Source organism: Trichogramma pretiosum, unplaced genomic scaffold, assembly GCF_000599845.2.
Source record: "Trichogramma pretiosum strain Unisexual culture from Peru unplaced genomic scaffold, Tpre_2.0 scaffold15, whole genome shotgun sequence".
NCBI classification, from domain to species: domain Eukaryota; kingdom Metazoa; phylum Arthropoda; class Insecta; order Hymenoptera; family Trichogrammatidae; genus Trichogramma; species Trichogramma pretiosum.
This window is the reverse complement of record NW_019641686.1, coordinates 330,742-347,363: the sequence shown is the minus strand read 5'-3', so window position 1 is coordinate 347,363 and position 16,622 is coordinate 330,742.

Below are 16,622 nucleotides of genomic sequence, written 5' to 3'. Positions count from 1 at the left end.
CACAAAAAACGGTAAAAAACACTGAGCTGAAAGGAAGACCGCTTCGCTTCGCTTTCGACAAATCGTCGTAAGCGAGAGAGTAAGCGAAGTATGGAGTACGACAAAGTTAGAAAATAGCATCGATCTCTTTTTCTCTCTTTCGCATTTGCAATAAACCTCGAAAAAATTTATTAGGAGTTAACAAACGTGTTACTATAAGTAATTTATGTTAGATGCGACATGCTTGCGCACTAACAGAAAAAATAATCAACTGGTTTCATTTTCTGAAATTGTTGAATTTTACATAAATTTGAGTTGTCTCATTATTGTATTTTAACCAAGATATTTTAGAAATCAATATTATGCCGATGCATAATATTTACATTCACGTTTTCCAGATAATTGTTCGCATATGTTGTTCCGTAAATCGAAAACTAACAAACTATCATTGATACATGAGAATAAGATAAAATTGTATAAACCTGGATTAATCGATAATCGATAACTATATGTTATAATTCTGCCTATCTTGGCTAATGATCCATGAGAATAAGCATTGGATTCAGTTACTATCATTCTAATACAACGAATAGTCCTACATTCTTTTGTAATAATCGGTACAACTTTAATGTGCCAAAATAAAAGTAATGTACGCGTCGATATATCTCGATCCTTACGTTCTCACGTGAATTTCTTCGCAAATACACCCTCGGCGAGGCATTTCTTGAGCTGTTCAAAAGAGAGAACGATGTATAACGCGTATGCGCGAGCGCACGCACGGGGCAATGTCTATTATTGTCAATGATCTCGCTTTAAAGAAAAAAATCGGAAGACCTCGAAACGATCGCGCTGCAGCTCGCAATTCGTTTCATTTCTCGTAATAGATAGGCCAATCGCGCAATGATTATATTCTTTGCTCTTTTCGATCAAGCGCAAAGATTAGTGCGAAATTACAGAGGTTTGAAAAAAAATATACACGTGAGCGAGCCCGGGCACCGTTCCATTCGCCAACAGAGACGAATTACCAGAGAGAAAGAGATATACTATTTATTTTCATTCATTCGTTCGCTCTTTCTTTCTTTCTTTCTTTCTCTCTCTGTATTTCATGCGATGTATTATATGTATATAAGAATCCTTGGCCTTATACAGCAAAGCATGTTTATATGGAATTGACTTAATAATTTCACGAAACGAGTACCGTTTCGATGGAAGAGCCCAGCACAAATGCATGGCTCGGGTGCAGTTGTTGCTCACATCGTTTTTCAATACTTTGCTTCGTCCAATGAGCTCTGAGAGAAGAGGCCACCAAGTTGTGATATTCAGTTACATGCTTCGAAAAACGATTTTTTACTCATTGGCACATTTATTAATGTAATATCGCAGCAACAGCCTCGATTGCCACAAATAACCAACATAGTCACCACAGAGTCACGCTCACTCATAATCGAGTCGGTTAATAGTGTGTATAGAGGCAGTATTTAGGCGCACAATATACGCGAGTTTCTGTGTATGTGTATAGGCAAACACGCGACCCAGCTTGACGTTGAATTACACTTTCCGGGGCAACTGAAACGAAAAGCAATTCATTACGATGCTCGTACGTGAGTCAAGTCCTTCGTATAATTATGTCACACTGTGTGTGAGCTATTGTGACCAGCTGTTTTGTCAGTCCACTCGGGCTAGTGGACATTTTCTGGCAGCGATGTGTGTGCAGATCACACTGAAAAGTGCCGAGCTCTATTATAACACGTACTTTATAGTAATGACAGATGTTGCTTAAAATTGAAATAGCTTGTTATGCGCCATCAAAACATTTTTATCTTGACTCTATATTGCCTACTCGACTGTCGCGCGCAATATTGTATAAGAAAGGAATCATTAGCTGTATTGATATTGGAAATTTATGCACATATAATTTTTTCAATTATTGTTTTTTGATTTTGAACATCTTCTTTACAAAAGTCTCGTTCATAATTGTCTTACCTCGAGAATATTTTACAGCAAGGAAAAATGTTTTCATTGATAATTGAGAAAATATTTTTTTTGAGCGATAACAGTGTATATGAATACGCAAGTTGTGCATATTTGCGCGCGCGTGTGTATAAGTAATAACGCGCCAATGAGAGAAAGTTAATGACTCGACGGCAAAACTTTTGCTTATATTATGTACACTTGCATACTGTATTTCGTGTGATTTATGCCTGCATCAAGATTCTAAGTCGATATTACGTGTAGACGCGCGCATGGACCCGCAAGCGCGCTAATGACTCTGCATCGAGAATTAATTGCCTTACAGCTATGAATGCGAAATTTGTCGTCTACTTATATACATTCGTGCATTGAGCTGACAAATTTTAATATTAGTGCTGCTGAAAATATAGCAAAAAATCATCTTGAAGGCGTATTGCTGTGGGTCTTGTATCGATCGCCCATCCATACGTACAATCGCATGCATTATCTCGCTTTTAAATAAAATTATAGCGTTTTGAACAGTGATATCTCGAATGATGTATCTCTTTCTCTCTATCTATTTGTATCGAAAACAGTATTCAAAATCCATACTCGCCGTACATATGCACATAAGTAACAATCAAAATTCGACGTATTTGAATTTACGCTTATTATACGAATTATACAAGCTGCTTGTGTAGGTAAGAAACCATTTGTGCAGCCGAACAGCCGCAAAAGAGAAGGAGAGTTAATTAATCGTGAGCTACAACATATCGAGGAACGTTGAGTGGTGCAATGATTGTCGATCGCAGTTCATATTTAATAACGATATATACTGACGAGCTGGTCATTTAATTTTGCAGCCACATCAGGGGGAGAGATAGAAAGAGAGAATGAGAGGCTATATCAAAAGCTGGTTCTCGACGGTCACGTACGGGCAATATCATACGTTAGACGAGGGAGTCTCGGCATTATACGTTATAAATGAAAAGAAGAACTTTTCGAAATGACACGGTAATGCACACGAGTATATTTTCAGCATGGGACAGCACGTGTATATGGCATACACTGGCGATTGCAGCTCTATTATGTGTCTGTAAGCACGCCAAAGCGTTCCCTCGCAAGGGTTATATTTATTTCGTAAGATTCTCGTTGCAGATGCTCCTTTCACTTCCTCGGAAAACGATGCACTCTGCTTTTCGAGCGATTGAACAAAGCAAAACCGAACTCGAGGTTTTGCTCCGTTCATTTGTTTTACTCGTATCTTTTGATGCTTGAATTCATGATTGCTTTACTGAAAGTTATGAGACTCGGTTTAACTTTTTCATTTTTCAAATTAGTTCAGCTACAGTGCACCAAAAATCGATTTTTAAATAGAAACGAAGAAAGAAAATTTTACGTTTGAGTGTACATCTTATGTTTTTTTCCAGGTTATTTAAAATATGCAACAGTTCTAATTTTAGTTTTAATTTTTGGTCTGAAAAGGATTTTTCTCACCTTTCTGACAGCTTTTTCAGGATCCTTGAAAAATTGAAAAAAAATGTAAGTAAAAATAAGGGCTTTTTTGTGACAGTTCCAACTTTAAAATGACCTTGAAAGATAGGCATGTTCGAACGTAAAATTTTCCGCTCTTCAAATTCGAATCTGCAATAAAAAATGGAGTTTTTATTTAATAAATCACCGTAGCTTTCGGGTTATGTTATGAGTTAAATCGAAGGTCGCTATTGGTTTCTTCATCAAAAAATAAATAAGATAAAGTAAATAAATAAAAGAGTGTTTAATATTTACTTTTAAGTTTAATTTCGTTTGAAGCAAACATCGAGAATACTTTAGTCTATTTCATTTGATAATTTATTCAAGTATGCTTATTTATCAAAATGAGCAGTTTTTGAAAGTCTTGATTCGACCTAAATGGCAAGCCATACATAACAAATGAGCTGCCGTCCCTACTAAACAAAGACTTGGTGAATTACGGAGGCGTGGCAAACTATGAAAGGTATTAGTGTCTGTTTTGCACAAGGCGGGAGCAGTAAAGTTAATTGGATTTGACTCGAATTGTCTGTCCAGCCCCCTTTTCTAGCAGGCCAAGTTGTCTCACATTACAGACCACGATGGCCAGTGAAAACGTTAAGTAATTGTACTCGAGTCTAATATACTTAATATGATTTAGAGATGAAAAGAGATGAATCGAAGAGTTACTCTGTATGGACATAGATAAGGGGGTTCAGGGTCACTGTTGTGCGAGAAAAGTTTCCTTTTTCTCTAAAGAAAGGGTTGCTCACGTATTACTACCAACATTATTCCCTAGAGTTTTGAAGTTGTTTTTGAATCGGTATACTGATATTGAAACTTTTTTTAAACGTAACAGTTTTAAAAAAAAATTGTTTAAGCAATAGCAGGATCTTTTGAAAATGAAAATTCCATATCGAAAGTATTTATGATCGAAGGTAATGTTTTTATTATTACTTTCGAATGGGAATTTTTTGTAAAAAACTTTAAAGGCATTCTAGACTCCACAATCTTATCGACCGAGATATCCGAAATTTCTTTTATTTACAAATTGTTTGTTAATCGAATTTTGACAAATGGTTCGATGGTAACCTTCATTTTATTGCTAAGAACCATGAGCTAAAATTTCAGCTTATTCCACAGGGGGTAGATTTCCCCGTGTAACTTATCATCCGAGGCGAAGCCGAGGTTGATAATCGCGTGCTCTGAGACTTTCTTTTATCGCTACATAGGTGCAAATACAATTTTTTTGTGAATCCCCCAGCCTAAAGTAACATTTTGGTTTTGTTTAGCGGGAGTGAAATGTTACTTTAGGTTGGGGTGGCACAAAAAATAAATATGGCTCATAATTACCTTGGTAGAAATCGAACATTTTTCTAACAAACGAAAAGTTTCTTTGACCATTTATTGGCCAACTCGCCTTATTGGTCACTTAATGTCCAATAAATGGTCAAAAAACGTTTCATCGATGCTCTGAAAGGTTAAATTTCTACTAAGGTATTGATCCATAGTTTTCCGAAAAATTAATTCGGTGGTTTAGGCTGAAATTTTAACTACTGATTTTTAGCCACAAAATGAAGGTTGTCATAGAGCAGTTTGTCGAAATTCGATTTATTATAAACTTTACCAATAAAAGAAATTTGTTGGCTCGGCTTTGCCTCAGTCGCTTATTTCACGCGCCCTGGGACTTTTCTGCTTTTCCCGGCCTAGGGCAGTAACATACTATTCAGCTATCTCGATCGTTAAAAATGGAGTACACTTGCAGCGGTTGGCCTATGCAACCTTAAATCACCTCATTATATCTGCTAATCTATAATTGTTGAGCATTTGCAATAAAAACTTATTTTTACATCAATCTATCGTATTAACTGTGCTGTTTGACTATTTCATTAATATGTCATATTTTCACGAATAATTGCAAAAACCGATCAATCAGCGTTCAGCGCTCAGTAGAAGACAAACAGGAAGCGACGCTATCCAAAGAAATTATTCGAATTACACCTGTACAATTCTGATACCAAGAGCGAGTAAAATGTTTTTTGCTAAAACTTGAAGGCTGTTCGCGAATGAATTCCTAACTTTGTCTTGTAATTAAAATCAAACGTAAGCACTAGCTGCAAATAATATTGTAATCGTTTCGTCGCCACTGCCAAATTAGTCCTCTAATCTTTTCATGTTCGCGTATAATATACCGACTATGCGCGGTGAAGCACAAGCTTACATAAAATAATGCCTTTTACTCCGTGAACATCATTAATAAGTGTCATGGATGCGATATTGGCGGACGCGTCTTATAATGCGTCGCTATCCTTACCTTTTTCACGCGTGCAAAATTTACTTTAATTAATTATCGTTCGAGACTTTTTTACCTCTGGCTGCAACATGTTGTACGTTTTTGCTTTTTAGATTGTAAAAATTCATTTTTTTGAAATCAATATATAAATATTATTATAGTTTTAGACAAAATGATAACTGATGAAGGTTAGGATTGTTACTTTTAGGTACAACTTGAACGCCTTCATACCATTATTAATTTTCCATTTTAACTTGAATGGTAATTAGTAATAAATTGAAACAATTAGCAACCAAAATAAGAAAAAAGGAATTGTTCTCGCTTGCAACATAACAATTTTTTAGTTGAAAATATGTACATACACAGCAGCTCACTGATTCGGCCATGTAGATATTGTAAAGCGAAATGGCTTTCAAAGCGGAAATGAGTGATTTCGCACTTTAGCGATTATTAATGGCAGCTAATGCCTTTAGAAAGGACTTGCGTCGAGCAGCCTCGCATACGCGCAAGCGTTTGTTAAGCACAAATAATCACTAACGAAATCAGTTTTAATGTTCGTACAATTTTCGTTTCACGTATATAGCCATTTAAATTTTTGGTTAAATGAAACGCTTTTCTGAAAGATTTTATAGCTTGATTATCTCAGCGCGTGCTCGCCATATAGAATTTTACTCAACTTAAAAATAGTAAATTATAGAAAATTCCATGGCACCTGATTTATACAAAACGAAGTTATCTGAATTAGAAATTTCAAACTTCCGATTTTTTATCATTGAAAGCTGCGTATTTTTAGTAATTCTATTTATTTTAGACAATTAGAATTTTGGATTTTTACTATTCTGAAGTGAGCTACAAATTAATATTGCGTTAACGATCACAATTAATTAATGTAAATTTTAGAATGAAAATATCTACACTGCTAGAAATGTATCTCTTTTAAATTTATCGATAGTCTAGTAAAAAATCATTCATTGAGCATATATTTCACGCTACTGAACCTGAAGAGCATCGAAACTATTTTCACCTTTAAAAAAAATTATTTTAAATGTATAATTTTTGATTTGTAAACGATAGTTCGGTTGATTGAGTTATTCCAAATGTGAAGCCGCTCGTTACTATTGAATTTTTTTTTAATTGATAGTTTTCAAAATATGTGTATATTCATATACCGCTGAAAATTATCAATAAAAACATCCAATTTGAGAAGAGCCTTTGCAAGCGTGAAAATTTAGGTCAAAGTACTCGCTAACTATTTTTTTGCAAGTTGGATAAGATAACACTCTGATCATGACCATCCTATATAGTCGATCAATGCATGTATCCAAATGGGCTTGACAAAAATCATCTTTAAAAAGCAAATAACGTGTGTTTACGTGTATGCATCACTCGGCCATTATAATCAGGTAAAATCCAATAAGTAAATCACAAGAATAAAATCACAGCATGGGGTACGCTAAACAAGGTTTTTGCACGCAATAACAGCTACTCCGAGGACATACATATCGCCACGTACACTCGACGGGATGTCTGTCGCGTTTTACCAATTCTCGAGTGCTGCTACCGATCGGTGACTCCAAGCCCCGTTGATATTTTATTTGCCCCTGCTGGGTGCGACAAACCACTTCTTACGCGTTAAAACCAGACTATATCATACTTGGTGCTGACGTATCAAGCGCTTATCTGCGCCGTATTCTTGTACGAAAAATTATCTTGAATGAAAGTCCTTCGATGAAATATTTGAAAACAGTTATTTTTACAACTCTCAAAAAATTTATCAATACGTCGCTCAAGTTTTATGAAGTCACTTCATACCCACATTTGAGAAGAAAAAGTTAATTACTTCTTTTAATAGATAAAATTATAGACAATTGCTAGTAATTCATATTTATCTTCTACTCATTTCCTTATCTTAAATTCGATGAAGGTTGATATTTTTGTATTTATTTAGTTGATGACTGCAAGTCAAAGAATCAACTTTACTATGGGGACAAACCAGTATTAAATCTTGTGAATTAAAAAACATGAAAATAAAATGTTAAAATTGAATTTGTTTTTGATGTAAAATTTTGTTTTTTCAAACCTTTTTTTATCAAAAACTTGTTTCTTGTACCTTTTATTATCTAAATTAGTGCAAGATTCATCTATAATAATTTATGATTCCCAAACCCTATATCGGATTTATTTATAAAGGCAGTATTTGATCAATCTTGATATTAGAAGTCTTAAAATTTTTTTAAAAACATTCTCCTCCACTCAAGAACAGAATATCAAGAAAAGGTTGGGACATTTTTTTTAAAATACAAAAAATTTCAAAAATTGCTTTTTTCAACGCTTATTAACAGTTTTTGAGAGTAGATTGAATAAATAATTTATTCCATAATCTGCTACAATTAAATAAAGAAGAATGTTATTATAAATTTTTTGAGACTTCTAGGATCAAGATTAGTCAAATAATGCAGTCAAATTCATGTGGCACAGAGCTTGTAATCATAAATCATTATAGATGAATCCTGGACTAATTTAGATAATAAAAGGTTCTAGTGACATTTTCTCTGATGTAAGACGAATTGAAAAAACATAATTTCACATCAAAAACAAAAAATTCAATTTTAATATTTGTGATGCAGTAAGTGCATCAGATGCTGGGCTGCCCGGCGAGCCCCTGTGTGATCGTTGTCGTCGGCCAATGATAATTTGAATTGAAGGGAAGAATCTGATTGTCGTATTTATGTTTTTCATGCGAGCGCGACGATCGAAGGAAAGAAGACCGTTGGCTGCTTATCAACACATCGTGTAAGAAAGGACAAGTCAGTTGCCTACGAATCGGCAAGATCTCACGATCGTACATTGTAAGCGGTTACATCGACTTTGTGTAAGTCGTGAGTGTGAATAAGTCGTGTGTGTGAATACGCAGTGTGTGTGAGCGCGACATCCAGGGTAATCCTCTGGATGTTTAAGTCGACTCTTGGTCGAGCTCCACGGTGAGATCACCCTAAGCCCTCTTCGTGAGGATTGTGGCCGGCTCGACGAGAGCTCGAGTGCGCAGAGAGAGAGAGAGAGAGTGTGTGTTTCGGCGGTCGAACGAGGGAGCGAGTCATCACCACGCCAAGAGCGGACGACGAGGCATCCGGGCTCACCGATCATTATTGTGTTACAGGAGGAGGAGCACCCAGTCAGACGACCATCAATCCCGATAGTGAAGATTTCGACATCGTGTGGTGAGTCGGGCTACGAGCTTGCTGTTACGTGGTGTCTTTCCTCCTCTAGGCCTCGCGCTCGATGTGTCACTGCGCGAGAGCGCCAACGACAAGTCCTCGGGCCACTGTGGCCGTGTAACGGTCGTGTTACAATAAATCGTTATAGTGTTATAACCACGTTGTTACTAATTATTGTATGAATGAGCCCGAGTCCCCAATTATTATTAACTGAATAAATACAAAAAATAGAAAAATATCTAAAAATATAGATTTAACTCTGGTGTGTCCCCTTAAAACGTCCATAAAAAGTAAAGCAAAAGTATTTGACAGTCCAGTAAGGTAAGAAACAAGGAGTTATTACTTAACATATGATATATTTTTTTTAAATAGGTAAATATTTTAACTTTTAAAAATGTATCTTAAATTGATGAAAGATTCTACTCTAAGTATCCGATTTGAGAGAACACTCCCACTCAATAAAACTTACATATTAAACGTTTTGTTTCTCATTTTTCATCATAAAATGTCCGTTATGAAAATAAAATATTTGTATAAATTATCAATTTTAACACAAGTGTCAGTGAACCCAACATTTTATTTTACTGACTATAATAAGAACTATCGTAGTTACTTTTATTTCGTTGGGGAACAGGGGAATAAATCCAACATCAACGTACTGATGAAAAAAATGTTATAATTTTGTAAGAATTTTTTGTCCAATAGGATTTCTAATATAGATAAATGTGTTATGATAAAACCAGTAGACTAGTAACTATTGAGTTTTATTTTCACATTTATCCATTTATTTTTGTATAGCATTATATTAAATTTGAAGTATGTTATATTGCATAATATGATGATGTATCTTTAATATTAAATGTATCATCCATAAAATTTATTATTGAAAAATCCATAGTCTGAGTAAGAGAAGAAGAAGAAGGCGGCGCAACGAGTATGCAAATCAGGTAATGATATTGGTATATCAGCGAGACAGTTAAATCGAAGACATGAGCATTGAAAAAAAGAAAGCGGGCTCAGCAAGTGCTATTACCTCGCTTTTTCTCATTATCAGGTTTATACGAGTTTGCATTTATTATGTGCGGTGCATGCTCGATGAGTGAGACACCTCGTTTTTCAGCGACTCGACTCACTGCACAGCGCTGCCTACTTATGCTTATCAACCACGACGTTATTCGCTACCGTGTATCACGCGCACGCATGATTTTTAATATTCTCGATAAATTATGAGCAATTTTTTCAATCGATAAATTTGTCAATTAAAAAATCGTAAACATGAAGTTAAAATTAATAATTTGATGTTTCAGGAGACACCAACGAGGATAAATGGCTATCACTACATCAAACGTTCTAATTTTCATCATCATCATCAATATCTTCGTCATCATCATAATTAGTATCACCTTATTATCATCATAATGAGGTATGTTACATCCGATAAAGTGGGAAAATGCTTGTTTTTGAACATCTATAATAGTATATGCTTTCATAAATTTATGCTCAAGTTTACTCACAAAAAGATCCATGGAAAATAAATTTTTTCATTCCAAAATTTTTTTATTCCGTAATTTTGTTTTTCCGAATTTTCCATGTTCCACGTTTTCAATATTCCGAATTTTACGAATTCCAAATATTCATAATTCCTAATATTTATCATTCTGAAATGTGAACGTGGCTCAGATTTTTTGAGTGCTTCAGGCCTTCAGATAAAATCATTAAAAATTTTGAAAATTCATATACGACGCTACGATGCAATACAAAGATCGATCTTGTTTTCACTTATTTTTGGCATCAAAATACATGACCTCAAATTTATTCAGATTTTTTCAAAGAGGACTTTGGCGTCTAGAGCCGAAAAACATCCTTTATTAACGAAAATAATTTTTTTAGGGCGATACGAAGCCTTGAAAAAGCTGGAAAAATTGTTCAAGACTTCGAAAAAAAATTATTTTCGTTAAAAAAGGCTGTTACGTTTGTACAACCAAACATATGCATTAATAATAATTTTCTTCATATACGCTTGCAAATACTTTATAACGTACGAGAAAAAAATAGTCAAACGCAACAGTCATCGGTTTTCGCTCGTGACAAATTTCTCCAGCGCACATTTATAATATAATCGACGCAGGGTGGCTCAATAATAATTACCTTGCGTAAGTTGCGTGCAGTCGCGCGTGCCTCTATACACACGTACACGCACACGTCGGACAGCGGTTATAAGCTTTTTAGTTAAAACGTCGAGCCGAGCGCGTATAAACGGCGATTTATGGCACGAACCGCGCGGCACGAAATCGATTTTATTTATGTAGAATATACATATCGCGAGCTGTTACGCACACAAACGATTATTCATGTTTTCTGATTTTACATTCAGCTTGATAAAGCTCGCAACTGATATTTCGTGCAGATACATCGACGTACTCCTGTATCGATAATCGAGTCCACCCCGCGAAATGTGCCGTTTTATTATCATTTTTAATTTTTTTCAATCATTTTCAAAGATCCTTGAAAGTAATCCATGTGTTGGTGTAGAGAGATCAACACTGGGAGCTGATATCTCTCTCCCTCTGTTTTTATCGCGTTCTTTCTCGACACTGGTAGTCGCCATGTAGGGTAACGCCTTATAATCGCGCCCATATATACGAATACATACGTGAGCAAAAAAATAAAACTTGTAAAAAATTGAAAGATGAACGATTGCGCGCTACTGTGTACACCTATAGGCATATATCCATAAAGCAGGAACCACTGGACTACGCATTCCTCTGGCGCCTACATCGAGCATTTGTACTTACGAGATATTTATTATATATTTTCAATTCACACTAATTTTATCTCGCCATTAATCACGAGCGTATTTTAACGAGATATTCATCGGGCACATGCGTCCTTAGTTGCGGATTGAAATTATTCATCTTCGAGAGGCACGTCACCAAGTGCAGCACTGGCCGCGCGCATACGTGTGTGAGTATGTGCATGTGCGCACATTCATATGCTTACAGCACGCAGCTCGCACACGTAATTCTTGCGTGCGGCATATTTAATATATTAAGTTAATATATACATCGGAGACGCGATCTTGAAATAACATAATTTTTTCGTGTACACTCGGCGTTAAATAAGAGCTCTCCGCAGCGCTGTAATTAAAAATACATTTTTTACAACTTTTTAAGCAATTATGCTTAGTTCTCTCGTTTGATAAGCATCATCCGGTGTGCGGTTGTGCTTATATACATACAGATATGTGGATACGCATTTCTCGGGCTTGGACATATATCGGACATCATTTATGAGAAAAAAAAAAGAAGGCACGTTATACGGCACACACATGCTCGCGCGCATTATACGAAAGAATAAGCATGAACTTTCGAGGCAGATTATAATGAACTCGTCATATTACACATTATGCGCACACGAGCTTATACACACATGTACGCGAATATAATAATAAAACGAGACTTTATAAGCGAGCGATTGCGAGGACTTTCTATAATTAGCGCGCGAGCGGACCGAAAATTTCGTACGAGCAAGCCTTTGTTACCGCGCCTCGCGTGCAATATCCTTGTGTTCCAATGCACTCATCGGCTTCGTATATAGTTGTTATATATCTTCCACGCGTAATTAGGTGAGAAAAATCCGTGAAAGCTCGTGGCAGCTGTGGGTGCATCCGAGTCCTAATATGCGTGCGTGGATGCTCTTTTCCCCCAGCCCCGCATATAATATTCTCGAGTAATCGTAACAAACATCATCGCGCGAGTTTCCTAATTTTTACTCAAGCCTATTCAAGGCGCTAGTCCTGGTGAGCTGGTGGGGCATTCGTGATGGATGTTGAGGTAAATTTAATTTTCTCAAGTAAATGTGTGAGTTACGCTCCTGCAGCTATAGTGCAGTAGTGCAATGACTTTGAGAACTGCAATGAGATTATATAAGTTTTGTAATTTAAGCGAAATTAAAAACTCATCGCGCGCACTGCCAGTGCATTGGTTTAATTATTATGATTTTTTGTTGGTTTTTCCTACATATATACGAGGAAAATTAAACGGAAAGCGCTGCAGTTTCGCAGTACGCTCCTAACGGAAGTTTCTAATTAAGAAAAAAAGAACCTATGGTTCTTTTGAAAAATTGACTCTAGCAAAAGTTCATAGATATCATCTCACGCAGTTTTCCCTTTTGCAATTTTCGATGGTCAAAGATGCACACGGTATTTAGTTGTATGTACGGTGCAGCGAGTGTGTATATGTGTGTGCGTGTATAAAGCCTATAGGAACGGAAGTCAGAGCAATTAACTATATAAGTGGTGTCCGCGTGCGATGACTCTTCTCTCCTTTATTTGCGATTAGCATCGAGGCGATGAGCACACGTACACACATACACAAGCAACACGTAACCCCATGCTTCTCTTGCTCTCTCGTAGAGGTATACATATAAGTATAGGTGTGTATCGAAGCGACGATTTTAAGCTGGCATCAAGATAGTGCAAGGACAGGTGGCTTTTTTGACATCGACGCGCATTATACGCTCGAAATAACCGCGCCCGTGTCTGTGTTTCACGTACATATTATATAGATCCTAACTTTTGCTCGTTTTTGTGGTTCTCGTTTTCGCTTGTTTGCTCTCGGCGCGCGCTTAGCTAGCCGATCGTCCGTCTTGTTTTGGCGACTTGTTTTTTTCTTCTTTCGTGTTCGCGCTTTATTTGAAATATTTGTCAGAGGAAGTGTGTCGAGGAAAAAAGTGAAAGAAAATATACCGGGACACGAGAAACGTAGATCGAGGAGATTGATTTTCGTCCGTTCAAAAGTATAACAGACATGCGAAAGAGTCAAATCCGTTTTTTTTTTTGTACTCTCAATCGGCGCGCAGGAGATTGGGACGCATAAAAATGCACGAGTCAAGTTGTGTAAGGATAATTTTTCGAGTCTTTTGACTGCTTGCCTGTTACATCATATGCCTCGCATTGTGTCGTTCGCACGATCGGTGTCTTTAACCCCGAAAACGACGACCGAAGACGACGGTGGTAGCAGCGAGGAAGGAAGTTTTAGCTTGTGTGTGTGTATACAACTGCAAGAGTTGCTTGCGCGTATTATATGATCCTGCGCTTCCTTGTGGCGCTGTACACGTAACAATTCGCGCAACCAAACCGGTGATTGACAGATGTTTCTTTTGCGCGATCGTTCACATCGGCCAAAGAAGTACATCCACGTACTGCGACGATGATGCCCGGTGGTGGTGGCGGCAGATTTTGACGTTTATAAGGGCGCGAGTGCAGTGTGTGGCATAATATGCCTTTGCGTGCGCGTGCGCGCTCGAAAGGAGACGCGAAGAATGGACGGAAAAAAGTAGCATCGCCCTCCGCGGGCGCCCAAGAGAGGCACAGCCAGCAGGTGTGACACATTAAATGACTGACTTCTGTTTGCTTTAAATAGTTTCACTCGGGCTGCGGCCTTTATTCCGACTCATGTTTAATAACTGTACGGGTGCGAGTGCTTTATGCAGACTCCCTCTGGCTAAAACTACCTTCTTATTATTTTTATATTTTGCTCCTTCGGATTTAACGGATTACAATGTCGAATGGTGGACAATTTTAAGTATAACGGAGTTTTACGAACATTTTAAAAAATTATATTATTCTCGATTCGTAACCTTGGAGAAGAAAGTTTCGGAAGGAGTAAATTTTTACAAGAAATCAAATTATCGATTCAAAGAGTTGACTGACATTCAATAACGAAAGAGAAAAAGAAACTTGACGGCCGCAAAGTACGCATATTATATTCGTGTAGTGGCTTTGATCCAGGAAACGATTACAAATGTCGGAACAAGAGTAATAATAATTATGAAAAAAAAAAAAAAAAAAACGAAAGAAGGAAGACACCCCACTCGGAGTCGAATAAAAGGAAGTAACCCCATCAACCGCGGTGCAGTAGCAACAATAACGAACAGCGGTCGAGTACGCGCGCGCGAGCGAGCGGTCAAAAGCCGAAAACAAATCCAAGCAAGTCGTAAGTTATACAGGATGCGTGGGCAGCGCGTGCAACGCACAGCAGCCACAGCCACTGACGGTCCCCCCCTTTTAACGCTTCTGTTCCCGCGCCGCCGGCAAATACTTTTGGCCTTTTGTTATTTATATACGTGTCTGTCTGTCTGTGTAAGTGTGCGCGCTACGTGCGATATATTATACCGTGCTTTACAGTCGGTAAGCTGGGCGCGCGTGCAGCCTACCCCCGACGTATCGTCGTCGTCATCATCATAACGTGTGTACGCGCACAGGACGATCGGCCGAGGAGATATACTCGAGCTCGCGTCAGAAGCCATAGGCGAAAACTCACCTTTTTTCTCGGCCGCTCGCAGACTCGTCCACGAGCTGCACTCCACCCGGGGTTAACCACATCCTATACGTAAGTATCTTCTGGCAGTGCGTATAATGTACGCGTTTGGCGAACGCGTCGCGCGCTACTTCGATTTCCAAAGTGTCGTCCTTATAATACGTAATACCTGTGCCCATATAACCGGATGATCGCGATGAATATTACTCGCTACGCGTGCGAATATTACTCGCGTGGGCTTTGAGAAATTGAAATTCTGCACTTTTCTGTTTGACGCGGTGCAGGTGATGCCGCTGCCAAGCTTCACTCGCTGAAACAGAGGAAAAAAAGCGCGCACGGGCAATTTCCGTAATGAACTCGTAAACGAACCTGACAATGAATCGAGCACTTTTCTCTTCCTTCCTTCTTTCTTTTATGTGAAGGTATTCGAGAAAAAAATCTTTACGAGCCTTCAAAGCCTTACGCACGTACGTACTTTTACCGTTAATTCGAGAAGCTCTTGAATTAATATTTCGTAATTGGAAGTGACTTTAACGTTGCGCGCGTATATATAGTAGGGCCGCGCGAACACATGCGAGAGGGGCTCCTCGTTTTACCCTAATAGCAATGAAATAACCCCGCACACACAGCTCGCAGGCTTTTGGACGGTAATTGCGCGCGGAACCGGCCACGAACGAGCTGATGTATGGGCCACGGAATAGTTTGCTTCGTACACTGCGAGTTAAGGACGAGGAGGAGGAGGAGGAGGACGAGGCCGTCGACGAAGACGAAGAACGAGCAAACACGATTAAGCCTCAACTTGCCTTGTCACGCTTCGCATTCACATGTATAAAACGTAGCCGACGACAACGACGGAGCTCAGGCTTGTGCTGCTTTTTCAAAAGCCTGCACGATTACATCTATTGCTTTTGATTTTGCGCGCCTGTGTGAAAAACGATTCGCACGCGCTAGATTAACGTCCATTCGAGTCACTCCTTTCTTTTTATTTTCTTCGTCCTCGATTATGCTTCAGCGCGATTTTCGCTCCGAAAGCTCTTACTTTTTCAGTAAAAATTCAATCAAAATCGTATCATTTTTGCTGCCACAATTTACTACGTGCACGTACTCAAAGATTTTAACCACAATTCGTGTCGCGTAATAGTCAATTAACGAACACAAACTTATGAATTAAAGGGGGGGGGGGGGNGGGGGGGGGGGGGGAGGGATTAAATCGACTGTTTCGACATTGTATAAAACTCGCGGCGCCTAATTATAATGAGTTCGTGAAAAATTGAGAAAGCGAGACGGAGCACGTGTTCGAAGTGGATTTTTAATACGCGCGGCAATCGATTGTAAGTCTCGATTTCAATAATTAAG